Here is a 27,509-nt window from a genome sequence, read left to right on the forward strand (position 1 = left end):
TGCTAGGGTCCAAATTCCCCTAGCAACCATGCACTGATTTGAATAAGAGACTGGAATATAAATAGGAGAAAACGTCCATGTAGTCCTACCCTAAGAAGAGTCAGATGCCCATTTGAAAGCTGCAAAGAGTCATAATAAAAAGGCAAATAACTATAAAACTATATAAAAAATATAATGAAGACCAATTTAAAAATTGCTTAGAATTGGCCATTCCATAACATTCACAAAGTTACCTGAAAGGCGAACCACCCCTTTAATTAGAGCATCCTGCGCAGAGACCCCCCTCTCCTGGGGAAAAGCAGCAGTGCAGCAAAGTAACCCCGATTTCATAGCGATTGGCAGAAGGCAGCGCTTTCCCAGTCATAGGAGGCAGTTGTGTGAGGCAGAACCGGCAGTTGCACGTCCGTGCCCGCAGCCAGCTGATTGCCTGTGATGTCAGGAGTGGGCGTGGCTGGAGGGGAGTTCCCTGGGAGGCAGCGAGAGATCAGTCAGATGGGGATAAGCCGGTGTATGGAGCCGGAGGCAGTAGGAGACATTTGCCTGCACCTCAATGGGACACTGCGGGGACTGAACGGAGCCGGTAAGTCGCTTTTAGGAATGTCCCGTGATGCCCTGCGCTGCTCCATTGCCTCAATACCAGCAGCTTCTCACACAAAGGGATCAGGTGTCTCTGCCATTGAGTCTCACTGAGTCTGAGCCATTGAGTCTTATTGAGTGTCACTGAGTGTAAGCCATTGAGTGTCACTGAGTGTAAGCCATTGAGTGTCACTGAGTGTGAGCCATTGAGACTCATTGAGTGTCACTGAGTCTGAGCCATTGAGTGTGAGCCATTGAGTGTCACTGAGTGTGAGCCATTGAGTGTGAGCCATTGAGTGTCACTGAGTCTGAGCCATTGAGTGTGAGCCATTGAGTGTCACTGAGTGTGAGCCATTGAGTGTGAGCCATTGAGTCTCACTGAGTCTGAGCCATTGAGTCTGAGCCATTGAGTCTCATTGAGTGTCACTGAGTGTGAGCCATTGAGGGTCACTGAGTGTGAGCCATTGAGTCTCATTGAGTGTCACTGAGTGTGAGCCATTGAGTGTCACTGAGTGTGAGCCATTGAGTCTAAACCATTGAGTGCCATTGAGTGTGAGTCCAGCAGCACCAGCTACAGCTCAAGGGGATCAGCCTCCCCCAAATAGGACTGCTGCTGATTACTGTGAATTAAACCCTTATTTGCACCCAGAAAGCAATCAAGCACCTTATTATTTCATTAGAGACTCAGGGAAGTGCTCTCTGCAGTTCTGTTTCTCTCATTGGCTCTGTGTGGATGCAGAGACTTGTAGTTCATTACAAAGTAGAATCCAGACAGCACTTGGATTTACCGTCTAAGGGGGAACAATTAACCTTCAGCACCCTAATGAACTGCACTAATGAGATAGAGCAGCGCTGGGTGATTTCTTTCTAAATGGTCCCACTTTCCATCCAGATGCAGAACGGGGGGGGGGGCTACCTGCTGTACATAGCGTGGGTTTGTTTATACAGAGGGTATCAACCCAAGCTCCGGCATTAGAACCTCCACTGGATGGGCCGTTGAATGAATTGGGGTTAACCGTGATGTGTGGACATATTTGTCCCATTTTGATGCGCCGAAAAACTTGCAAATTGAAACCGGAAAAAAAATCCTGGAAACGCATTGAAGTCAGTGGGCGTCAAAATTATTTTGACACACAACAATGTTTATGCAGGTGACTATTCAGATGGGCGCCCAAATTTTTTCCCCGCTGCATCACTAATGGGGAGAATATTAATAGGCAACCGTGTGGCAGCTACACACAATTGATTTACATATATCAGCCATGAGTGCAGCCTTTCCACTTGTTGTTGAACTACAGCACTCAACACCTCCTGACACCCAGCATGGCTTGGCTGAAGGTTGTCAGGAGTTGCTGGGGGTTGTAGTTCTATAACAAGTGGCACCCCTGCTTGTTGTCGACTGCAAATGACAGTTGTAAAAGTTCCAAGGAATGACAGTTAGAAACTATGCTAAAGGCAGTTTCCGTTTTCGGCTCCATGGTGATAATCCCACACCGTTTTGTTTGCTGCTCTTCAGCATTTCTCCTGTTTTGTGCCTCGGGACCTGTAGCAGCGCCCGTGACTGTGAGTATTGCTAGTGAGAGGCAAGAAGGAACTACATGATAAGTCCTGTATCATCAGAACTCCCATCATTCTCAGACCAGGATTGGCCAATGGGCTGCAAAATGCTGGATGTGCTTTAGCCCTTTAGTTGTGCTTGCCAGGCGTACTTTCCCTTTAAAATGGTGGATTATCAGCAGACGAGAGTCTGTATAAAACACAAATGGCATCCGATGTCACTGAACCTCAATGACAATAACATGTTTAAAGGGATGGTTCGCCTTTTAGTTAACTTAGAATGTTATAAAATGGCCAATTCTAAGCAACTTTTCAATTAGTCTTCATCATTTATTTGTTATAGTTCTATAATTATTTGCCTTCTTCTTCTTCTGACTCTTTCCGGCTTTCAAATGGGGGTCACTGACCTCATCTAGAAAATAAATGCTTTGTAAGGGCAGTGGCACATGTTGCTACTGGGGGAGATTAGTCAGCCAGCCGCCTCTTCTTCGGGCGACTTATTTCCCCTAAATGCCTTCACGTCGGCTAGAATGAAAATAACCAGCGGGATGTCACTCGGAACGCCTCATTTTCCGAAGTTGCCTCACGAGGAAACTTCAAGCAACTTCGGAAAGCCAAAGCGATCCGAGTGCCACCCTGCTGGTGATTTACATTCTAGCCGGCGCATAGGCATTTAGGGGGAAATTAGTCGCCCGAAGAAGAGGAGATTTGCTGCTGGGCGACTAATCTCCCAAAGTAGCAGCATGTGCCACTGCCCTAAGGCTACAATTTTATTGTTATTGCTACTTTATTTATACTATTATTGACACTATTAGAATTTTGGTGCATGTCAGGGTTATATCAGCATTGCAGTCTGCTGGGATTTGGGGTGAGTGCTTATTTGTGCCCTAGGTACCCCTGGAAATATAGCAGGGTGACTGTTACCCCAATGTTTCTATATATCTGTAACCTTGTTATGAGCTAAGGGGGCCCAGTCTGAAGGCCAGTTAGGGGGAGATTTGGGGTGAGTGCTTATTTGTGCCCTGGGTACCCCTGGAACTATAGCAGGGTGACTGTTACCCCAATGTTTCTATATATCTGTAACCTTGTTATGAGCTAAGGGGGCCCAGTCTGAAGGCCAGTTAGGGGGAGATTTGGGGTGAGTGCTTATTTGTGCCCTGGGTACCCCTGGAACTATAGCAGGGTGACTGTTACCCCAATGTTTCTATATATCTGTAACCTTGTTATGAGCTAAGGGGGCCCAGCCTGAAGGCCAGTTAGGGGGAGATTTGGGGTGAGTGCTTATTTGTACCCTGGGTACCCCTGGAACTATAGCAGGGTGACTGTTACCCCAATGTTTCTATATATCTGTAACCTTGTTATGAGCTAAGGGGACCCAGTCTGAAGGTCAGTTAGGGGGAGATTTGGGGTGAGTGCTTATTTGTACCCTGGGTACCCCTGGAACTATAGCAGGGTGACTGTTACCCCAATGTTTCTATATATCTGTAACCTTGTTATGAGCTAAGGGGGCCCAGTCTGAAGGCCAGTTAGGGCGAGATTTGGGGTGAGCGTTTATTAAGGGGGTGGTTATCGGCAGTGGCATAACTAGATATTACTGGACCCCCCAGCAAATAATTTTTCAGGCCCCCAAAGTGTCTAGATGTTGACCAGTTTTAACAATATTTATTGAAATTGTATATTTATTCCTTCCTCCGAGGCTTCCTAAGTAGTTACGCCCCTGGTTATCGGGTTGTTCTGGTCATGGATATCGGCAACTAGGGATATGAATGACTGACTGAAAGATACTGTTCACCCATATCCATATAACATTTACCTGCAAAGATATTTAACATTGATTAGCAATCACTCCCCGTGCTTATGCTTAGTTGATTAGAAAGAGGGTGAAGCCTTTGAAATTAATCATAAGAAAAGCCTGATGTGATTATTGGCTAACAAAGCTGACAATTATATCTGGTTTTCAGAGCATTTCAGTTGCTGATTTGTAATTGGCTCCTGCAGTAAAACACCTTTACTAGGAGTAGCAGCGGGACAGGAGTTATTGCACAGGAAACATTGAGTGATTAGATACACAAGCGAGTGACCATTCTGCTATAAATAACTCCAGCAGCACCAACTGGGGGTGACCCTGTCATTACCATAGGGCATTGACTGATTGGCTCACCCATACCAACAAATAGTCCAGTTAGGATAGGCAGTTGACAAGTACTGTAAACATTTAGGGCAGATCAGGGCATTTCTATTTTATATGCCATATTTGCAGCCACTGGGACAGAATGTTCTGTTATACAGATAGCTAGAATCTCAGCTGCCATAAAGCAAGACAGGACTGCTGCTTACAATGGGGATCAGATAGGATCTGTGCAGCCACTGGGACAGAATGTTCTGTTATACAGATAGCTAGAATCTCAGCTGCCATAAAGCAGGACAGGACTGCTGCTTACAATGGGGATCAGATAGGATCTGCTGCTAACTATGTTAAAATAGGGTCCCTGCTTCAGTAATGTGCCAGCACAATATAAATCACAGGGATTACATCTTTAGCAGGAAAGGGTTAATGTCGATCACCTGGTTCCCTGGCAGCCCCTCCCGGTAAAAACAAACAGGATCTGTGCAGCCACTGGGACAGAATGTTCTGTTATACAGATAGCTAGAATCTCAGCTGCCATAAAGCAGGACAGGACTGCTGCTTACAATGGGGATCAGATAGGATCTGTGCAGCCACTGGGACAGAATGTTCTGTTATATAGATAGCTAGAATCTCAGCTGCCATAAAGCAGGACAGGATTGGGGATCAGATAGGATCTGTGCTAGCAGGGATGGAACTAGTGGTAGAAAGTAGAGGCAAATGCCTTGTGTGCAAAGACAAAGGGGTATAATCTGAGGGGAGGGAATGGTGGGGAAGGAAGAGAACCATGTTGCTGGACCAATTAGCAATAGAAATATAAATGACTTGTTGCTATGGGTTACTAGATCCGGAGGCTACCTGCACTTACTTCTTGTTTTGCTAGTCATGTAAGCCTTTTAGATTAATGGCTCAGAAGAGGCTATGAATGCCCCCACTGCCTCACCCCCTTTTCAGTTGTAGAACCTCTCATTATGCAGAAGTCCTTGATCCTTTCAAACAGAAACCAATATCCTCCTAAAAGTCTAAACAAGAAATTCCCTACTGTAGAGGCCTAATGATGGCTCGTTATACTGCCCTCTAGTGTATGGCCTACAGCACTGATCTTTAGCCTGGATGCAGGGAGTTCAAGGTACAAGCTGAGATCTCTGCATAGAAAAGTACAGCTTGGTCAGTGATCACGACTAATTAGCCCACTCCAATCCCTTTATACATTTAGTTGCCCTTCGCTGTACTTTCCCTACTTTCCCTTTATACATTTTGTTGCCCTTTGCTGTACTTTCAAGTCTCTATGATGTGCTTTTACATCATTACCTACTTCTGATAATGGTAAACCATATACAGGACGGACTATCACCACTCATTTCCAAAGAGGCAACATTAAGATTTATGTAAGCGTATGTTAATTACAATTGTAACCGCAGCTAATGTGCTTTTTACTGCATGGCTGAAAATCAGGCTAATGTGAATGTGACGGATTACAAAAAAATGGAACTTGTATAAGGCCATTAGTATTCCCTGAGAGATTAAGAGCTTGGTGCTAAAGCCATTCATTAGTATTTGCTTGATATTCCTGGTGTATAAAACACCCAGTGTCTCTGTGAGTGGGGCTGGAAGGATCAGAACACAAAGGTTAATCTGTATTCTGCTGCTGCTCCTGCTGCTTAAAGGACAACTAAAGCTTAATTAAAGAAGTAGCTAGAAATGTTGTACATGATGTTTTGTGCTTCTGTACCAGCCCAAGGCAACCACAGCCCTTTAGCAGTAAAGATCTGTGTCTCCAAAGATGCCCCAGTAGCTCCCCATCTTCTTTTCTGCTGATTCACTGCACATGCTCTGTGCTGCTGTCACTTACTGAGCTTAGGAACCCACTCACAATATACAGTACACATAGAATAGAAATGTAACAATATAAGGCTGATTAGTAATTAATACACATAATTACTACATGGCAGCACAGAAGCCAGTGCAATTAGCATCAGAATTTAATAATCAGCAAACCTGTAGCATCAGCTTATATTACAGCCAGGGAAGCTCATTTTCTGCTGGATAATTAGTGACGAGCCCTAAGCTTAGCTTCTCAACAGCCAATCAGAGCCCACTGAGCATGTGAGTGTCACAGACACTTTCCAAGATGGTGACCCCCTGTGACAAGTTTGAAGTCCTGGATCATTGCTGCTATTGACAAGCTCAAACTTTAGCCTCGTGCAATAAGTTCACTTTATAAAATATGCCATTTTTAGCCACATTCATTTTTAGGGTTTAGTTCTCCTTTAAATCATATTTTGTGTCTTTAAGTCAGTTTGGTGCACTGTGTTATGACGCATATATTTTTATTTTGAGCAGTGCAATCACTTGACCTTAGGGCCCAATGTACCCTGTGGGGCACGGAAATCATCTTCTTATTGGTTCCATTAACGCTCATTGGCTTTTGCAAACAACAATGAACTAAAATAGTAAATCACTTCCTTGCGGTATCATTAGGGCAGGTCGGTAGCACCAAGAATCTGACCTTTTATTGTGCTCAGAATCAAAGGCACCCAGTGTCCCTGGGGTGATTATCAAAGGGCTTTCTGTTTGTTGCCTAGCCTGGGCCAACCTTAGCTTTTAATGAACGGCCGAGAAAATAAAAGAGATTTGTTGCTAAGATATATAATTATTGGCTCTGTGGATGGTGGTTTTTCTATAGAACGTTTAAAGTTAAAGGGGTTGTTCACCTTTAAATTAACTGTTAGTATGATGTAGAGAGTGATATTCTGAGACAATTTGCAATTGGTTTTCATTTTTTATTATTTGTGGTTTTTGAGTTATTTAGCTTTTTATTCAGAAGCTCTGCAGTTTGCAATTTCAGCCGCCTGGTTGCGAGGGTCCACATTCCCCTAGCAACCATTCATCGATTTGAATAAGAGACTGGAATATGAATAGGAGAGGCCTGAATAGAAAGATGAGTAATAAAAAGTAGCATTAACAATACATTTTGTAGCCTTCGAGAGTATTTTTTTTAGATGGGGTCAGTGACCCCCCCTAAGGGGAGGTTGTCCTGTTTTACAAATAAATATTGAAATCGCACATTAATCATGGGGCCTCCAGTACCTCTTGGGCCGCCTGCAGCCACAGGGTCTGCTTCCTTTGTAGTTATGCCCCTGCTTGCACCACACTACACCTTTTAGAAGGACACAATGCAAGAACTCAATGTATGGCACTGTAAATGGTGCAGAAGTGTGCCTCATAGAGTCACATACATTAAAGGAGAACTATGTGTTCTGTATATTGTGAGTGGGTCCCTAAGCTCAGTAAGTGACAGCAGCACAGAGCATGTGCAGTGAATCAGCAGAAAAGAAGATGTGGAGCTACTGGGGCATCTTTGGAGACACAGATCTTTACTGCTAAAGGGCTGTGGTTGCCTTGGGCTGGTACAGAAGCACAAAAACATAATGTACAACATTTCTAGCTACTTCTTTAGTTAAGCTTTAGTTCTCCTTTAATGAACATGTAAACCCTCCCCACAATAAGATTGTTAAAAGGCTAATAGTAAGGCTTCTTAATCACTTAGAATTCCTTCTCCTCCTCTAACCCACTCTGCCCCCTCCCTCAGGAATTTACTTTGGCTGTTGGCTAATGAGCATGCTCAGTTCTTCTCAGCTCAGATTATTAAACACCCTTCCGTCTAACAGCCAATGAAGAGATAGCATTGCTGGTTCCTATAGAAACTCTGTTCTAGCTGCCTGGTCCTATTGTTTTTTTCTCCTAAACACCTCTACTGAGCTCAGCTTAACCATTACAGTGCTCAACCTCAGCAGAACTTTTTATCAAAGTACGTTGAGCCTGTTAAAGCTGCATTGCATGAACTTTACAGCATACATGTCCTGTTTGCAGATTACTGATGATGTCAGAGGGAAAATGGCCGCCGGGTGAACACTGCTATTTATTTTCGGAAAATGTGATGTTGCTGGCTAATAGAGGGGTATATGTAGTGCAAATGATGTGGCTTGGGTGGGGAAGATACGCCCAACTTATATACATGGTAGGAAAATGTAGGCTTTATATGTCCTTTAAACTCTTGCAAGGGACCCATCAACATAATATAGAGCTTGAAAGAAGAGGAGCTTAAATTTATGGCACTCTTGTACCTTTTTAGCATTCAGGTGGCTACAATGCAAGAGCCTAAGGCATTCTAGCACTGTTGCCATACAAATTGTAAACAAGCCCTTAAAGGGGCCGTTTACCTTTAAGGTAACTTTCATTATGTTATAGAATGGCCTATTCTAGGCAACTTTTCAATTGGTTTTCATTATTTATTTTTTATAGTTTTATAGTTATGTGCCTTTTTCTTCTGACTCTTTGCAGCTTTCACTAATTACAGGCAAGGAATCCTTTTTTCCCTTTAGCCGAGTGTTATAATTGACTTAAAGGGCATGTAAAGGCAAAAAATAATATCCCATTTTTACTTTCTTTAATCAAAAAAGAAACCTATCTCCAATATACTTTAATTAAAAAATTAGTACCATTTTTATAATAAACCTGACTGTAGGCAGTGAAATTGCTCTGACAGCTGCAGTTCGGGAACTTCAGACGGTCCCTAACTGCTGTGCAGGGAAATGATCATACAATCAAATGACAGGGGGAGCCCTCCCACCTTACGTCCCAGAACTCGAGCAGCTTTGTTTGTTTCCCTGTAACAACTGTGTAGATTTGTATCCACAGACCCAGTGCAGTCTGTATATTCTGATTATTAATCCGTCTTGCTGTATCGGCTTCTGGCAGATATTGTTTGACTTGTGCTCTTTTGATCATTTATGACGATCCCTAAGCTTAAACTCCCAACTGAAGCCCAGACCACACTGAGCATGTGCATAGTCTTGGTCTTGCAAAGATCTTTAATAAAGTTACAAAATGACAGCTCCCTGCGCCAACTTTGAAAGCATAAATCATTTGTTTCATTGGGCTTTAACATGTTTAATCATGTCTATATTTAGTATACAAAATACAGCATTTCTAACATTATTCTTTTTTAGACTTTAGTTGCCCTTTAATAACATTGATTTCGTGCCTCTGGCTGGCTGAGCTGTCTCAGCAACCGGTTTCTTCCTCCGCTTCAATATTTATTGCCGCTTTATCCAATTGCCGCCCACTCATTGTCCATGTCCCACTCGCTTTCTCTTATTCTCCCCGTGTTGTTTCTAGTGTCCCGATTCTCTGGTGCGGTCATTTCCATTGCTGGGGTTGGTTTGGCTTCTACGGTGATGAAGTGTCGCTCTCACAATACTCTTGACTCTTTCAGAGTGCCACAAACTACGTCCCATTGTGTAGAGCTAAATGACTAGATGATCACAATCTCCCCGGCTTCATTCATTATTGGGAAGATTGTCATCTCCACTCGCTCGCTCTCACCTGCTCTGACTACTAATGTAAAATTCATGTCTTGTAAATCAAGTTGCCTTATTCTCTCCCAGGATCCGCTCATCTCCTCCCTGAGTCACATTACGGCCCCCAAGGGACCATCTTTATAAGATTCATTGGAAGATTCTTATTCTGCAGCTGAAGAACCAGCCAGGGAAACAGACAAACGCTGCATTTACATTACTAGAAATGTTGGGTTGTTGTGTCCTGAAAATTAACACATTATTTTTGTAGACAGCCGTGTTTAATGCACAAAGCAGTACTGCAACATTGCTTTCATTTATTTTGGGTATACAGGTATGGGACATGTTATCCAGAATGCTCGAGATCTGGGGGTTTCCGGAAAACGGATCTTTCAGTAATTTGTGTCCAAAGTCTACTAGAAAATCATGTAAACACTAAAGGAGTTGTTCACCTTTAAATTAACTTTTAATATGATGTAGAGAGGGATATTCTGAGACAATTTGCAATTGGTTTTCTTTTTTTATTATTTGTGATTTTTTTGTTATTTAGCTTTTTATTCAGCAGCTCTGCAGTTTGTAATTTTAGCCATCTGGTTGCTAGGGTCCAAATGACCCTAGCAACCATGCACTGATTTGAATAAGAGACTGGAATATGAATAGGAGAGGCCTGAATAGAAAGATGAGTAATAAAAAGTAGCAATAACAATAAGGGGGTTATTTATCAAAGTCCGAATTTATCTCAATATTTTCTGAAAAAAACTCCGGCCAGATCCGCACAGATTTTTTGGGCTTATTTATTAATTCACCTTCCCGAAAATTCGGTTTGTGGGAAAAAAATCAGGAAGAATCGCGAAAAAACGATTTTGCGATTTTTTTCAGATTTTTCACATGAAAACTCTGAATTTTGCCCCGAAAACTTTGGGGTATTGCCAAAAACCCAGTGCACATCAAAAGAATCATTGGGACTTCTCCCATTGGCTTACAGTATATGCAACCTCGACAGGTTTGAGATACCGGATTTTCAGATTATGACTTTTCCATCCTCAGGGTTTAATAAACTGATTTTTTTAAAAGTCCGATTTTATTAAAAAAAATCACATTTTTTTGTGATCTTTGCATTCTGAGTTTAGTAAATAACCCCCTTGATGTGTAGTCTTACAGAGCATTTGTTTTTTTAGATGGGGTCGGTGACCCCCCATTTGAAAGCTGGAAAGGATCAGAAGAAAAAGTCAAATAACTCAAAAAGTATAACATATAAATAATGAAGACCAATTGGAAAGTAGCTAGGAATTGGATATTCTATAAGATATATGTATATATATATATACCTCAAAGGGGAATCACTACTTTAAATAAACCCAATAGGCTGGTTTTGCTTCCAATAAGGATTAATTATATCTTAGTTGGGATCAAGTACAAGCTACTGTTTTATTAGTATAGAGAAAAAGGAAATATTTTTAAAAAATTGGATTATTGGGATTAAATGGAGTCTATTGGAGTTGGCCTAAATGTAAGATGCAGCTTTCTGGCTAATGGGTTTCTGGATAACAGATTCCAAACCTATAAATAATAATAGTAAATGAAGACAGTATTGGGTTACATAAACCCATAGGCTGGTTTTGCTTCCAATAAGGATTAATTATATCTTATTTGGGATCAAGTACAAGCTACTGTTTTATTATTACACAGAGAAAGGAAATCATTTAAAAAAAATGTTGATTATTGGGATAAAATGGAGTCTATAGCAGGAGGCACAGACATTGAGAGGTTGCTGCAAAAATTTGGACCAATGCTCTGTTTCAATTTATGTAACTTCCCCTGGATATAGTTACATTTGACTCTGGTACTTCTAACTGGCCTTCAAGCTGAGCATTGATTGCTCCAGGCCACCATAGGAAGCCAACCCTACAATATGGGCCCCACTGTGCTATAATAACAAGCTTTTTACCACTTGGGCATTTTGTCATTGTCAGGATCGGTTTTAGGGTGGGGCAGAAACAGCATTTGCCCTGACAACAGTGATTAGATAATTATAGTACAGGTATGGGATCGCTTATTCAGAAACCCATTACCCAGAAAGCTCTGAATTACAGGAAAGCCATCTACCTGAGACTCCATTTTAATCAAATAATTACATTTTTTTTAAAAGATATCCTTTATCCCTGTAATGAGAACACAGTACAGGTATGGGATCCTTTATCTGGAAACCCATTAATCAAACCATTTACATTTTAAAAAATGATTTCCTTTATCCTGCAATGAAAAAACAGTACACGTATGGGATCCGTTATCCCAAAACCCAAATAATTTACATTTTTAAAAACTGCTCCTGGGCAAACTTAGTGCATTTTATTGCATATGGGGGTTATGGTATGGAGATGCCGATTAAGGAAAGACCCCTTATCCGGAAAACCCCGGTTCCGGAGCATTTTGGATAACAGGTCTCATACTTGTACTTTGTAACTGATCCCAGCTTTGATATAATGAATCCTTATTGGAGGCAAAGCAATTCAATTGGGTTAAATTAATATTTAGATTACTTCTTAGTTGACATAAGGTATGAAGATCCTGAAGACCCCAGGTCCCAAGCATTCTGAATAACAGGTCCCATACCTGTATTTTCATTGTAGTTGAATAGAAGCAGGAGAGATGGACATTATCAGCTGTTACAATGGGTGAACAGGTTATAAGTGCAGTCAGCCTGCAAATAACAGAAGAACCATATTGGCTCCGGATAATGTTCCTGGCTGGAATCTTTATATGCCCGGCTGATCTTTCCTATGATTAGTTCTATCACCAAACTAGTAAGTCTTCATGATTGCCACGTTCCTTGGTTATACCAGAAGTGTATCTACAGAGGAAGCAGAGCATGAAGTTGCAGGGGGCCCCAGGAGTGTAGGGGACCCAGTTACGCCCTAATTAATGAGCAATTTCAATATATTTTGGTAGAATAGGTCATCTTATTAATGTTTTGGGCACTAGATTAAATCTGCAGGAGGCCTAGTAACACCTAGTTACATCACTGAGTTATACAATAATATATGTGCATGTATGGCATCCTTTACCATAGGCTGTTCATGTTTTTGGGACAAGACCTTATCAGACTTCATTGTAGTCCAGTGGCATAACTAGGTGTTACTGGGGCCCACAGCAAATTCAATTTGGGGCCTCAAAACATTGGTAAGTTGACCTATAAGATATATGAAAGTTGCTCATTAATTTTGGTCTTTCTGGGCCCCTTATACCCTTACAGCCGCAGGGTCTGCTTCCTCTGTAGTTACGCCCCTGTTGTAGTCGTATTCCTACTCATTGCTTTCATGTGTCAGTGTTATTTCTGCCCAGAGACGGATATGTTTGTAGGAACATATGGAACAGGGGGAAAGCTGTCCTGCTGGTTGGTTTTTCTGAATTGAAGCAGATTTGTAAGCCAACGAGTATGTTTGATAGTAACGACTGACTGCTAGAGCACGGCAGATGGCTCAGATACACTGCTACTGTTATTCACAATGTGGTGACTCATTGTATATTTACATACATAATAGTAGGGTAACAACTCGCTAACAGAGGATTCCTAAAAACCAATTGTATGGGCAGAGCAGGGGATACATTCAGACCCCTGATATACCCCACTTACCCCAATATCTGCTTATCTAACAGAGCAGTGATCCCCAACCTCTTTTACCCATGAGCCGCATGTAAATATGATCACAAGCATTAAAAGAGTTCCTGGGGGTGCCAAATAAGGACTGTAATTGGCTATTTGGTAGCCCCTATGTGGACTGGCAGCCTACAGATGGGTCTTTATGCCTCAAACACTTGCCTCCAAGCTGGAAATCTAAAAATGAGCACCTGCCTTTGAGCCCGCTAAGAGCAACATCCAAGGGGATGCTCAGGAGGCATTGGTTGGTGATCACTGTAATAGAGGATGGTGGATGTAATGGTGCTGTGTTTATCTCCCAGAATAAATTGGGCACTTGTGGATCTCAAACAAACAGAATTAGAGTGGTTATTGAATGGGCAGCTGGTAGCCATGCAATATCAATAACATAACAGTCAGTGTAAGTACTCACAGCTGAGGCAATGACTTTGTCTGTAGCAGAGATGGAAGCTTCAGAGGTAAGTACCCCTAATTGTGTGTCCCTTGTACTGATGTCATAGGGTTCTTTCTTTTAAACTAACATTCCCCATCATGTGGGAAAAGGCAGGACCCTTAGTATCTTAATCATGTAAACCAGTACCTGGCCCTCTAATGAACTTGATAGTGAAAGGGGGAACAAGGCCTCTTAGTCTAGTCACCCATTAGATAATTCAACTGATAATGCCAGTAACTAGGCTAACCATACTTACTTGAGAGATATCTGTGTAGCATTTTGTTCTGCCAACAGGGTTCCTTTGTTTGAGCTGCATTCTCTTAAGCTGGAGGTCCCCAATTTATTTTATCCGTAAGTCTCAACCAAATGTAAAAAGAGTTGGGGAGCAACACAAGCATAAAAAAGTCCCTGTGGGTGCCAAGTAAAGGTGGCCATAGACACACAGATCCTACCGTACGAATCAAGGATTCGTACGATTTTTGGATTGTGTGTGGCGTGTGCCGACATCTTTCATCCGGCGGAGATCGGTCGTTTGGTCGTTCGGTCAGGTTTGATTTTGACCTGACCAATCCCGCCGGAGCCCATGGCACATCGTAATCGGATCGTTCGGCCATACGGCCGAACAATCACATTATCCCCAATATAGCCATGTTTGTTAATGGCATATCGGGGAAAGATCCGCTCGTTTGGCGATGTTGTCAAACGAGCGGATCTTTGCGTCTATGGGCACCGTAAGGGCTGTGATTGGCTATTTGGTAGCCCCTATGTGGACTGACAGCCTACAGGAGACTCTGTTTGGCAGAACACCTGGTTTTTATACAACCAAAACTTGCCTCCAAGCCTGGAATTCAAAAATAAGCTCCTGCTTTGAGGCCATTGGAAGCAACATCCAAGGGGTTGGTGAGTAACATGTTGCTCATGAGTCACTGGTTGTGAATCACTACATTAAGTAATCCCATTCTTCAGTGTGTTCCATGCTGCTCAATATGTCTGTCAAAGAAAGCTTTATTCCATTTATTAAAAGTCACACGTCCTAACGCGTTTTGTATCAAAGGATGCGTAATCATAGGCACGGCTCAATATGTCTACCCATGTCCAACATTTAGGTGTGCATTCAGCCACCTCCTTTTGAGGACCCCTGGTAGATTATTCTAACGGTTTGCTTGCTATGCTCGTTCTTTTGGCCTAGATATTATACACTACTTTGTACCTTATATCACTTACATAGTGTCATAATCCTGTGCAAAAACTATATATATATATACTGTATATATAATTATAGTTATATAATACTGTATGTAAGAGGAATCTGCTTAAAGTTAGAAAGAAAATGATTTCACATATATTCCGCAGTGCCCTCTCCGTGGCTTGTTATACATTTCCCAGTTTGGGTAACCAAAAGGACAGACATTAATAGATCCAGTAATGCCTTCTGGGGATGAATGACTGTATATGAGATTTCCCTTAATTGACCAGATATATATGGCTATTGATTGTACAGTAACATCTTTGTGATGTTTTATTATATGAGGGACATCAAGAAACACTGTACAACGTATAATGAGGGTCTGTCTGAAACATTTTTGCAGGTACCTGGGAAGGGGTGTTGGGAGAGGAGCACTTGTGACATTGCTGTTGAGGTTATTAGAGGACAAGAGGATAGAATTGGTCACAGGCAGTGTAGCCCTGGAGGTGTAAATAAGTGTGAGATGAGGACATTAGGTGCACCCATTGTGATGGGGGAGGTAGTGGGAAGCGCTGCTTGTGGAGGGAGAGGTGTGAGGAATGAGAACAATATGTTGGATGCAGCAGGAGAGAAAACCTGGAGGCAGATAACATTCTGAGAAATGAGGACGGCAGGGTGCAGGCAGTGAAATATGGCAATGCAGTAATTCCCATAGGGGTGTTGCAACAATAAAGAAGACCTGGAGGCAGAAATGAGACAAGGACAGAAGGATGAAAACAGTCTGATGGAGTGAGACCCAGAGGGGCAATGCACAGGGATGTATTTATCACATACACAGCCAGATGGGTTGCCTAGGACGGAGGCACACTAAATTAGCCATAGCAGTGCAGCAACAGGAGAGAAGTACAAGTCTGGAGGTACAGCAGCTGCTGATAATAAAGAACTTTGCTAACCAAGTAACAGACAATAACCTCCTTTGCTTGTACAGACTCTGTGGGGGGCCTATGTCCTTACTCAAGCTCCGGCTGCTTCTGGCCACTCTACAGGGTATCACATGCATGATCAGTCTGTGCCGGACATGTTGTCAGCTTGACCTGGAAGCTTGCGTTTAATGGTTGAGCACTGACTAGTGAACATCTCTGAAGAACTGCTCTCATTTGGACACAGACTGGGTGGTTATATGGAGGTGTCTATGTCCTGCACTGTACAGTTGTGTGGTGATTGTGGAGGATGATGCCCCTGCAGTATTGTCTCTCTCCCAATAAACGGTGTCAGTGCCGTATCTCTGCTTTTTGTGCCGCAGCCTGAAGCTGGGAGTTAATGAGAAACCAGTTGGGAACTCAGAGGCAGGCAGAGATCTAATGCTGTTACTCACACTGTGCTCACTCTATACTGATAGTACTGCTGCCTGACAATATGCTCACTTTGGCTCACTATAGTCTCATTTTCTTTGAGACCTGCTGCATAGGATATGGTGTTTGTGCTAAATGATATCCCAGAAGCTGCAGCTGTCTAGAGATTGAGAGGCAAATTCTGCTTGCATTGTAGGGTTAAAAAAAGCGCTATACACTGCATCCAATTCAAGCTGCATCTTCATCTTATATTGCACAAAGGCACAAGTAGATGCTTTTGAGCCCTGACAGGACACCGCTAGTCTGCGTTGATTTCATGGGGGCTCAGCTGGCTTTACAGCTTATATATGTAGTCATTGTTTTCTTTATTAGATTTGCTCTGCCGGGACCCTGCATCCTAAGTAAAACCACTAATCATCTTTATTCAGAGCCAACGTGCTGATGTCTCCAAACACTGCTAATGTCGCTGGCTTACTATTGATCATCCTTTGTACCATTCATCAAAGGACAGTTATTTGTTAAATGGAAAAATTAATTGTGACTTAATAGTTATACCAGTTATAGTACCCACCTGCATATCTATTGATGAACAGAGCTATCCCTACTATACCTATCATCCCACACTCCCTACTCAGAGACTATTATCCACTGTTACTATAGACACCATCTCTCCCTACTATACCTGCTATCCCACAGTCACACTCCCTTCCCAGAGACTATTATCCACTGTTACTATAGGCACCATCTCTCCCTACTATACCTGCTATCCCACAGTCATACTCCCTTCCCAGAGACTATTATCCCACTGTTACTATAGGCACCATCTCTCCCTACTATACCTGCTATCCCACAGTCACACTCCCTTCCCAGAGACTATTATCCACTGTTACTATAGGCACCATCTCTCCCTACTATACCTGCTACACTCCCTTCCCAGAGACTATTATCCACTGTTACTATAGGCACCATCTCTCCCTACTATACCTGCTATCCCACAGTCACACTCCCTTCCCAGAGACTATTATCCCACTATAACTATAGGCACCATCTCTCCCTACTATACCTGCTATCCCACAGTCACACTCCCTTCCCAGAGACTATTATCCACTGTTACTATAGGCACCATCTCTCCCTACTCTACCTGCTATCCCACAGTCACATTCCCTTCCCAGAGACTATTATCCACTGTTACTATAGGCACCATCTCTCCCTACTATACCTACTATCCCACAGTCACACTCCCTTCCCAGAGACTATTATCCACTGTTACTATAGGCACCATCTCTCCCTACTATACCTGCTATCCCACAGTCACACTCCCTTCCCAGAGACTATTATCCACTGTTACTATAGGCACCATCTCTCCCTACTATACCTGCTATCCCACATTCACACTCCCTTCCCAGAGACTATTATCCACTGTTACTATAGGCACCATCTCTCCCTACTATATTTGCTTATCCAATTTCTTTGAGTAACCACCTACTTCTCTTTTTCACAGAGTTCTCAATACACAAAGAGTTTAGAGGTATGTATATGGGTACACTTAGCATAAAATAAACTAGTTTTGGAAAGTTCCAGTCCTTAGATGAGAAAGTCATTCTGGGCAAATAATACACTATGCTTCCAGCATCGCACATGAAGCCCCAGTCACCTTCCCGTTGCTATAGAGAAGTGAGGGAATATAATTGTCACTGGGCTGTTGACAAGCAAAGGAACTAAATGTGCCGGAGGTAGAGAAAAAGACCTGTCAACTATTCAGGGTTTCATTGTTGATGTCTTTGTGTTTGGAAAGAAAAACATCTTGGCTGCTAGAGACTTTGGCCATGTTTAAAACTTAATTAGACTGAGGAGGAGAAGAAGATTAGAAAATAAAGTGCATGTATAATGTGTATCCTAGAGACAATGGTGCAGTTGCATTACTGTACAGAAAAATGCATTTTATGTGCACTAGAAAGCTTTGATCCACTGAGATAGTAGTAGTTACATTGAAAAGAAACCCAACTCAAGTGCTAGCGTTTTTACAAAATACCAAGAACTATTGTGAATCTTTAGGAGACTGGAATGGAATATGGATAAATGGTGGAAGTGACATAAGTACATATCAGTGTTGCTGGGTAATATTTACTTAAGGGAAAGTGCTACTGGGCAGCTGTTTAGCCATTGAGCTGATACAGAGCCCAAAACCAGTTGGGTAACGTTTGTAGATGTATTATTTGTCCCAACTACTGGAAACTCACTGGCCGCTCTCCGTGGTGCTGAAAGGAGGCTGAGCATTAACAAAAAGCTGAATCCGCCTCTGATGGGCAACAGCTTTATACGATTGGGCAATGGGACTTCTGTACATGCAGTGCATACATTTACTTATTTTCTTTCAATAAGCAACATTTTATTTTTGGGTTTACATCTGCTTTAAGTTGCTTAAAAGTAAGAATTCTTGTAACTCGAGAAATATCTTATAAAGTGTTATCTAGATGGTATATTACTCCACACCGTAAAAGCTTGATGCACACTAATATATCTCCACTATGTTTTAGAGGTTGTGGTATAATTAGCGATTATAAACATGCCTGGTGGACCTGTCCGATAGTAACGAGCTTCTGGCAAACAATAGTGAACATGGCTTCCTTAATACTAAAGGTCTCCTTGAAATGCTGCCCACAATACACTTTGTTAAACTACCCTTACCCTGGATCGTCCAAAGAAGCAAATTATCTATTATTACAATTATGGGCCGCTGCTAGATGGGTAACAGCATTAAATTGGATCTCTCCAACGCTTTCTATACCACAATATCTTTCTCGACTGAATTACATGGAGGAAATGTTATATTTGACCTCACTTATTGAAGATAAGAGAGAGATTCATATAGAACGTTGGCAACCATGGTCTGAATTTAAACCTCCTTCGTTCCCTTTATTACTCACCTCATTTGAAATTATCCAGGAATATCCCGTGTGGAATAACTCGTCTTTCACCTTTATTGATACTTGAATAATGAGGACGCACTTATATATATATATATATTTTTTTTTTTGTTAATGTTTATTGATTTCTTTACCTTGGTACAGTTTATCTCTCTTTCTCTCTTTTACTATATTAATCCCCAGATGACTTTCTGTAAACAATACCATGCAAATAGTACCTTATGTGTCACTGTACTCTGTAAAAGAACAATATGATGTATTTACCGTACATTTGTATCTGATATCTTGCTATGTATCTATTTTTGGAAAATTAAAAAAAGAGAGAAGTTAAAAAGTAAGAATTCTTTTACATTTTAAGACACTTGCATATCCCAATTTTTGCCAGAAAAGTCAACAGAAATGATGCCGCTGCTGCAATTAGATTAAAATTGGTTGATTTGCACAATCTGGTCCAATTTCCCCAATGTCGCACTATCCCTGCCTCTCCTTCTTATCCAGTCATTTTATTAAAAATAAGAGCACAGAGGCTTTGTTCAGACATTACTGCTAGGTAAAACTAAGCAACCATTGTACCCTGTTTTTATAACTCATTTGGATGGCTCCATTCATTATGGCAGCTCCCTTCCCTTTAAATCTTAGGGATGCACCAAATCCACAATTTTTAGGGTTCATTCGAATCCTGAATCCTTTGTGAAAGATTCAGTCAAATCCTGAACCGAATCCGAACCCTAATTTACATATGTAAATTAGGGGGAAAGAGAACCACAACAAATTTATCAATTCCATGTTTGTGTGACGAAAAGTCACGTGATTTTTTGGATGCGGATTCGGTTCAGACAGGCACTTGGATACCGGCAAATCCTAATCCTTCTGAAAAGGCCGTATCCCGAGCCGAGTCCTGGATTTCGTGCATCCCTAATAAATTTGTAGGCAAATTACATTTTTATGTTGTGATAACATTTACTTTACATTTTACCGTACATTTCTAATAAGAGAGGCTTCTTATTGGAGAATACAATTGCATAATAAATGAACCGGGGGGCTGCCGGTACTGCATGGCTAAAGACTGCTCTGGCACCTGCAAAGCAGTTTAAAATATGAAATTGAAAACATAACAAACTCTTGATCAGAGGATTTATGTTCCCTTCAAAAACCATGGCATTTATATGTGTTTTCATATTTTATGGCTTGGCTTTCTCAGGTGTAAATGAAGATTTGTTCTGCTTTTATAGTGAAAAAGGCCACTTTTAGTTAAAGCGGTGGTTCACCTTTAAGTTTTAGAATGGCTAATTCTAAGCAACTTTTCAAACTTTTTTTTTGTTATAGTTTTAAATTATTTGACTTCTTCTTCTGACCCTTCCCAGCTGCCAACTGGGGGGTCAGTGAAAAACTGACAAAAACAAATGCTCTGTAAGGCTACAAATGTATTGTTATTGTTACTTTTTATTACTCATCTTTCTATTCAGGCCCCTCCTATTCATATTCCAGTCTCTTAGTCATATCAATGCATGGTTGCTAGGGGAATTTGGATCCTAGCAACCAGATGGCTGAAATTGCAAACTGGAGAGCTGCTGAATAAAAAGCTAAATAACTCAAAAAACACAAATAATAAAAAATGAAAACCAATTGCAAATTGTCTCAGAATATCCCTCTCTACATCATACTGGCAGTTAAGAGCCCCCATATGGACGCACATATGATGTCTAGATTGAGGTCCTGGCACATCCCCCACATGCCCAAATAAATAAGGTCTGCCTATGGCATCTTACTGCAGCCCCTCTGGCATTTGTCAGAATCTGCAGATGACGTGATTCTAATTGGAATGTTGCAGAAATGCCAAGACATCATGGTGCCAAGGATTGGCTAAACCCAGCTGGTGAGAGCAAAAAACAATCCGGTGCAAGAAGCTCCCAGAATAGAGGCTTTATTTCATGTTCCCACATGCGCAGCTAAATTATCCCCCTAAACATAAATAGTGCTGCAGTGCTTCCTACTGTGGGCAGATCAGTGGGATATTCGTGCCCTGATCAGGCAGGAGCTGCCCAGCCGATAAGAGAGCTTAGTAAATACGACTGGCAGCCATGTGCTTGGTTTTTTTCTCTATTTTCAAGGGAAAGTATTGGCACTTTCTAATTTAGTGTAGAGTTCAATTTAGTACATAAAGCAGTGATTTCCAAACTGTGGGCTATACCCATTAATGATGGCCAAATAGGTGGCTGGAGGTCAGTGATACTCCTGGAAAGCAGATTGATTGTGATGTGACTGTAAGCTCTGCTGAGCAGGATTCCCTTTTCCTCCGGTATCAGTCAGTATTTGTATGTAATCTGTGTGTTTCATGTGTCGCCCTTCTATTGTACAGCATTGCCAAGTATGTTGGCTCTAGTGATATGTGGGCCATAACGTGGTTCGGGTCGTGGGCAGGGAGAGCAGGAGAAGAGCTCAACCCGGACCCACCCATAACCTAGCACTGCCGGCTTCTGGCCCCTAATGTCACTACGGGGGGGGGTGCAGGGGTCTATAAGTAAAGGGGGAACAACGAGCAGGGCCGGGTGCAGGTTGGGAGAGGGCGGGTTAGAGTCGGGTTGAGAATATCTATGTCTATCCCTCTCTCTCTAAATATATGTCTGTGTGTGTCTAGCTATCTCTATCACTCCCTCTCATTATGCTCTATATCTAACCATCTGTCTGTCTCTCTCTGTTATTCTCTGTCTGAATATCCATTGTTTTTCATTATTGTTGCTTTACTGTAAGGGTCAGGGCACATGCTAAGATTCGGAGATTAGTTGCCCGGAGACCAATCGTCTCATCTTCGGGCGACTACTCTCACCGAACTGCCTCCTGCCAGCTAGAATGTTTGCATCACGAGGAAACTTCGGGTGACTTCAGAGAATGAATCGCTCCGAGTGCCATCCTGCCAGTGATTTATATTCTAGCCGGCGGGAGTTAGTTTGGGGAGAGTAGTCGCCCGAAGATGAGCTAAAGAAGTAGCTAGAAATATTGTAAATTGTGTTTTCAGCTTCTGTACCAGCCCAAGGCAACCACAGCCCTTTAGCAGTAAAGATCTGTGTCTCCAAAGATGCCCCAGTAGCTCCCCATCTTCTTTTCTGCTGATTCACTGCACATGCTCTGTGCTGCTGTCACTTACTCAGCTTAGGGACCCACTCACAATATACAGTACACATAGAATAGAAATGTCACAATATAAGGCTGATTAGTAATTAATACAGATAATTACTACATGGCAGCACAGAAACCAGTGCAATTAGCATCAGAATTTAATAATCAGCAAACCTGTAGCATCAGCTTATATTACAGCCAGGGAAGCTCATTTTCTGCTGGATAATTAGTGACGAGCCCTAAGCTTAGCTTCTCAACAGCCAATCAGAGCCCACTGAGCATGTGAGTGTCACAGACACTTTCCAAGATGGTGACCCCCTGTGACAAGTTTGAAGTCCTGGATCATTGCTGCTATTGACAAGCTCAAACTTTAGCCTCGTGCAATAAGTTAATTATATAAAATATGCCATTTTTAGCCACATTAATTTTTAGAGTTTAGTTCTCCTTTAATGAACGGTGTACATAGCTTTAGTGATTGGTGTCGATACACGCAATGATTGCATCCATTATTGCGCAGTAGAATAATCCCTTCCGTTACCTCTGTAACAATAAAACAGTACCTTGTATTGATGGTAATGAAGCTGCATGAATCCATATTAGGCAAAACTGTCCTATTTTGTATTTATAATGTTTAAATGATTTTTTAAATAGCCTTACAGTATGTGATTGAAATGAAGGAAACCCCCATTACCTGTAAAAACCCCAAGCATTCTGGATAAGATGATTGTTCCATTACAAAGATGGATGTTTGCCTTCGGACTGCACCTGAGCATGTCTGCACTAGTCTATTCTGTGTAATGTTTCCTTACTTTCCCTCCACCCCAGATATAATATATTTCTCACAGTCTGTGGAATATCTTGCGCCGTAGCCTGTAATGAGACGGTGTTCCTGTGGCACACGCAGGAATACCGCATTGTTGTGCATGCCGGTCCCCCGAGCAGTTTATGAGCCGCATATTCTCTTTAATGTGGCACAGCATTTATTTCCAGGCCATTAGCCAGAATATCTGGCCGTACAGGGACCGCCGTGGGATTTGAGTTTAGATACTTTTTCGTGAAATGATCATCTGGGGACGCATGACTTTACTCTGATCTATAGTTCCCTATGCTAAATGGCTGCTGTTCTTCAAGAAACCCCCCCCCCCACGCTGATTGAAGACTTTCTCTCCTACGAGGTAAAATCCATCCGTTTGATAATGATTTGAAGTAAGACATTGGCACAGTACAGGGATGGATTGATTGGTCCTGATGCAGCTCTGCGCCTAATTAAGACAAACAGTCTGGACTGGTGTGTGTATGCCCCCCCCCTCCTACTTCTTAGCTTTCAACAAAGGGGTCCGGCTCCTTCTAACAGGAACTCGTTATCAGAATATATATTATTAATAATATTGTCAACATTCTGATTGGCTGCCTGTTGTTCATAGGAACATAGTAAGTTAGGTTGAAAAAAGACACATGTCCATCAAGTTCAACCTTTTAACTTTTTTTCTAACCTGCCTAACTGTCAGTTGATCCAGAGAAAGGCAAAAAAAACCCATCTGAAGCCTCTCCAATTTGCCTCAGAGGGGGAAAAATTCCTTCCTGACTCCAAAATGACAATGGGACGAGTCCCTGGATCAACTTGTACTATGAGCTGTCTCCCATATCCCTGTATTCCCTCACTTGCTAAACACCATCCAACCCCTTCTTATACCTATCTAATGTATCAGCCTGTACCACTGATTCAGGGAGACAATTCCACAGCTTCACAGCTCTCACTGTAACAAACCCCTTCCCAATATTTAGCCGGAACCTCTTTTGTTCTAATTGGACCTTGTGTCAGCTGGAAAGACCTACAGGTAAATAAATCATTAGAGAGATTATTATATGATCCCCTTATATATTTATACATAGTTATCATATCACCCCTTAAGCGCCTCTTCTCCAGAGTGAACATCCCCAATTTGGCCAGTCTTTCAATCCCCAAGTTGGTCCTGCTTTGTGGCTCTCTGGCTCTTGTGATGCACTTTAATTGTCTTTGAACCGGAAAGCGTATTTTGGTGGGATTCAGAGAGAATGGATTTTTGCTGTTCTTAGATACAACTGAACTCCCAGCTTGAAGGTCAGATATAGAGCAATTTGGGGTGAATCATTATGCAGCTATGGGATCCATTATCCGGAAACCCATTATCCAGAAGGCTCCGAATTATGGAAAGCTGGAACTAGAGCACATGGCCATTTTCCTCATTGCTCACCTTAACTGGTCTTCAAGCTGAGCCCACCTGCCCAGAGATGCCACCTGAATCAGAACAGATCTGGATCCACCATGTCTCCACCTGTCATGCCTCAGCCCTGCCCCTGATCCACCTGACCAATCCTCGTTCCACCCCCTCCCCCCATTCGTGCTCCCTTCTCAACTGCCTTGTTGCATTTTGTGTGACATTTCTGAGCATTTCAATGGAGCTTGTAAGTAAGGATTCAGGTGCAAATAAGTGTTACTGTTACTGTAAGTGAATGGGTGAGAGGAATTTAATTAGCGTAACGCCTTGACTAATGCAGGTGACTTTACATGTCGGTTGCTCCAAGCCCTCTCAGGGGAGTTAGTTCCACAGTTTGGGAAGCACTGCCTTAAAGGAGAACTAAACCCCCAATAAGAAAAGCTCCATCTACTACACTAGATAGTCCCCCCGTCTGCTTCTTCTTCCCGCATAGTTCATTACAACAAACTTATGTATCGGTGCAGAATAAATGCAGTGGAGATCATGGGCCAACGTGTAAAAGAAACGGATCCGCACACACACCGATTAGTGCAGTCGGGGATTATCCCCTTTTATTCAGCCACCAAACATCAACGTTTCGGGGGGGGAAACACCCACCCTTCATCAGGCTTCCAGGATTGGTGAACTACAGGTGTGCGGTAGGAGAATTACATTGTAGTGGAGCTCATGGGCGCCATTTTCCAGATATTCGGTCTTCTTCAGATCCGCTTCCTTTTGGCAATTCACGGCACTTTTTTTGCTTGTGCAGTTGCTGCGAATACCGGACTGCTCCAACTGTGCATGCGCCAATACATTGACGATCTGGAAGATGGTGCCCATGAGCTCCGCTGTGCTACTCTGCACTGATACATGAGTATGTTCTTAGGGACTCTTTCAGAAGTAATGAACTATGTGGGGGAAAGAGAAGGGAAGGGGGACTATCTAGGGTTATAGATGGGGCTTTTCTTATTGGGGGGTTTAGTTCTCCTTTAAGGTAATGGCACACAATGCATATTTGGGGGTTTGACCATTGCAATTTTAAAAAACACGGAACCAACCCCTATAGACTTGTATTGAAATTGTCTAAAAAACACTTCACAGGCACTTTTGAGCAACTCAAAGTTTGAGGGCCCCCTTTATCTCATAACAAGATTACATATGTAGTGTATATGAAATTAGTCATTCAGCCATACTCCAAAAATATATACCCACCCCCTCACAAATCCCACTTAATCTGACCCCCACCCTAAAAGTGGGCAAAGACGCACAGATAATATCGTAATTTTTCATACAATATTCGTTGCGTGTATGGCGGGAAAAGAGCCGACTGATATCGGCAGAAGACTTGGATATCGGTCGGCTCGGCGATCCGGCTGGACGGAAAATTTTGATCGGGTGCCTTTGAAGGGACCCAAACATCAGCCACTGTTAGTGCTGAATCGTCAGATACAGGTGGAATTCTATTGTTTCTATATGTATATCTGACCATTCAGCTCTACACGTGTGTATTGAAACGAACGATCTTTCTTGGAAACATCTTTTCCAAGAAAGATCGTAATTGTTACGTCTATGGCCACCAGTGTACCCAAAAAGGCAAGTAAAGTTACTGGAGATAATAGTTAAGATTGTGCTCACTGCTATTCCTTAACCAGCTTATTTGCACACAAAGCCTCAGGCCTTTCCACTGTTATTCATCTCATTTACTGCACAAATCTGTATATTCAGAGCTTCAACGCAACCTCTGCAAAAATGTCTTTGTAACGGGCACTGAATATAGAAGTCTCCCCTGGTTATAAAGAAAGCGTCCAATGAGCACAGCACCTCCTCAGCCTCTTCTACTCCCCGAGTATTTATTTATATCCGCCTGGATTTATTTTAATGTGAACTTTAAGGAGAGACAGAAATGAAAGTTCACTCGCAAAATCAGCAACGTTGTGACATTTCCCACCCCACTAATTATCTCACGCTGCAAACGAGGTCATGAAAATCTCTGCTGAAATGTACTCAGAGGTGTTATGTATCTGTGTGAGCTGCAGTGATAAGTCATAGGCCTGTGATGTACTTCATTTTTTATCATGTACTGGGGCTCATTTATAAACACTGGGCAAATTTACCCCGGGCAGTAACCCATAGCAACCAATCGGTGACTGGCTTTTTTCAGCCTGCTGTATGTTGAGCAATGAAAACAAACGTTTGATTGGTAGAGTATGTCACACACATGCAGAGTATGTCTCACACACATGCAGAGGATGGTACATAGATTCAGAGTAGAGCACACACAGGCAGAGTATGTCACACACATGCAGAGTATGTCACACACATGCAGAGTATGTCACACACAGGCAGAGTATGTCACACACAGGCAGAGTATGTCACACACAGGCAGAGTATGTCACACACAGGCAGAGCAGGGCACACACAGGCAGAACAGGGCACACACAGGCAGAGTAGAGCACACACAGGCAGAGTATGTCACACACATGCAGAGTATGTCACACACATGCAGAGTATGTCACACACAGGCAGAGTATGTCACACACATGCAGAGTATGTCACACACATGCAGAGTATGTCACACACAGGCAGAGTATGTCACACACAGGCAGAGTATGTCACACACAGGCAGAGTATGTCACACACAGGCAGAGCAGGGCACACACAGGCAGAACAGGGCACACACAGGCAGAGCAGGGCACACACAGGGAAAGCATGTCACACATAGGCAGAGTATGTCACACACAGGCAGAGCAGGGCACACACAGGCAGAGCAGGGCACACACATGCAGAGTATGTCACACACAGGCAGAGTATGTCACACACAGGCAGAGTATGTCACACACAGGCAGAGTATGTCACACACAGGCAGAGTATGTCACACACAGGCAGAGTATGTCACACACAGGCAGAGTATATCACACACAGGCAGAGCAGGGCACACACAGGCAGAACAGGGCACACACAGGCAGAGCAGGGCACACACA

The 27,509-nt window shown here is 42.5% G+C and overlaps 1 protein-coding gene across 2 annotated transcripts in view; it reads left to right on the forward strand.

Moving 5' to 3' along the window:
- The first annotated feature begins 348 nt into the window (after positions 1-348).
- The window catches only part of mapk4.L (mitogen-activated protein kinase 4 L homeolog), a 60,783-nt gene continuing 33,622 nt past the window's right edge, over positions 349-27,509 (forward strand). The window contains exon 1 of one of the 2 annotated variants that reach the window (XM_018266924.2): positions 349-580. The gene's annotated coding sequence lies outside the window, so the exon portion shown is untranslated. The remainder of the gene's footprint in view (positions 581-27,509) is intronic. The other variant, XM_041570168.1, reaches the window with a different exon arrangement.

The sequence above is a fragment of the Xenopus laevis genome, chromosome 1L (assembly GCF_017654675.1).
Source record: "Xenopus laevis strain J_2021 chromosome 1L, Xenopus_laevis_v10.1, whole genome shotgun sequence".
Classification (NCBI taxonomy): domain Eukaryota; kingdom Metazoa; phylum Chordata; class Amphibia; order Anura; family Pipidae; genus Xenopus; species Xenopus laevis.